Here is a 999-nt window from a genome sequence, read left to right as displayed (position 1 = left end):
TCCAAAAGGGGGGGAGGAGGTGCCCCCGTTCCCTAAAGCGGAAAATGGTAGTCTTCATAATAAGAATGGGTTCCCCCTTGGTCCGAGGTCTTTAACTTGAATTCCGGCCGAGTTACACTCAACCAAAATGTGGGGGGGGGTGGGGGCTTTGGTTCCCGAATGTTGAAAATTCATCTGGGGCCTAAGAAATTGAGATGCCTATTGGTCCGGGGTCTCTAAGTCGAATACCGGCTAAGTTATGCTTCGTCAAAAATAATTACTCGTTTAATGGGTCCCCCCCCCCACTCCGCCCGACGGTCGCCTCTACGCGCGTGACGACCGATGTTGGGTAGCCTACGCGAATGGAACCGCAGTGTTGCCAGATGGTACGATCCTAGTGGGGACATACGATAATTTTGAAGACGCGGTACGATCATCCCCCTTTCCAAACCTGGAAACACTGATGTTGCGTTTTTCATTGTTACACTTTTCGGTGTTGCGATTTTTTTCCAGCGACTCCCATCCACCTAACGCCCCATAAAGAACTTCGTTCCAATCGTTCCAATAAGATTTCACACTTTTAAAAGATTCACGTCCCACGAGGTTGTTAATGAATAAAATATAATACGATTGATTTATGATAAAATAAAATATATAATACGGGCAACAGGCTACGGGCGTCGGTCACCGTGTTCACGTGTTGTAAAACTGAACATTGTACAAGTGTACAACAATATAATGGTTCATGAGATACTCAAATGTTAGCAGCTAATAGAGCTGTTGACGAAAATACAAAGTCATGTGGAAAAACCCTGTTATACACTTTTTATAGTTCCACTGAATAACAAATAATTTTCAAACTTAATAATTATTTTGTTTAAATATTGAAATTATAGATATAGATGATAAAATTTAATACATTTTATCACAAAAATTACAAAATCCTGAGATTCAAAATTTTTTTTTATCAGAGGGGCTATGAAAATATTTAGGGGGCTTAGCCCCCCCAAGCCCTCACCT

This window comes from Acyrthosiphon pisum, chromosome A2, assembly GCF_005508785.2.
Source record: "Acyrthosiphon pisum isolate AL4f chromosome A2, pea_aphid_22Mar2018_4r6ur, whole genome shotgun sequence".
In the NCBI taxonomy this organism is placed as follows: Eukaryota; Metazoa; Arthropoda; class Insecta; order Hemiptera; family Aphididae; genus Acyrthosiphon; species Acyrthosiphon pisum.
This window is presented reverse-complemented; position numbering follows the sequence as displayed.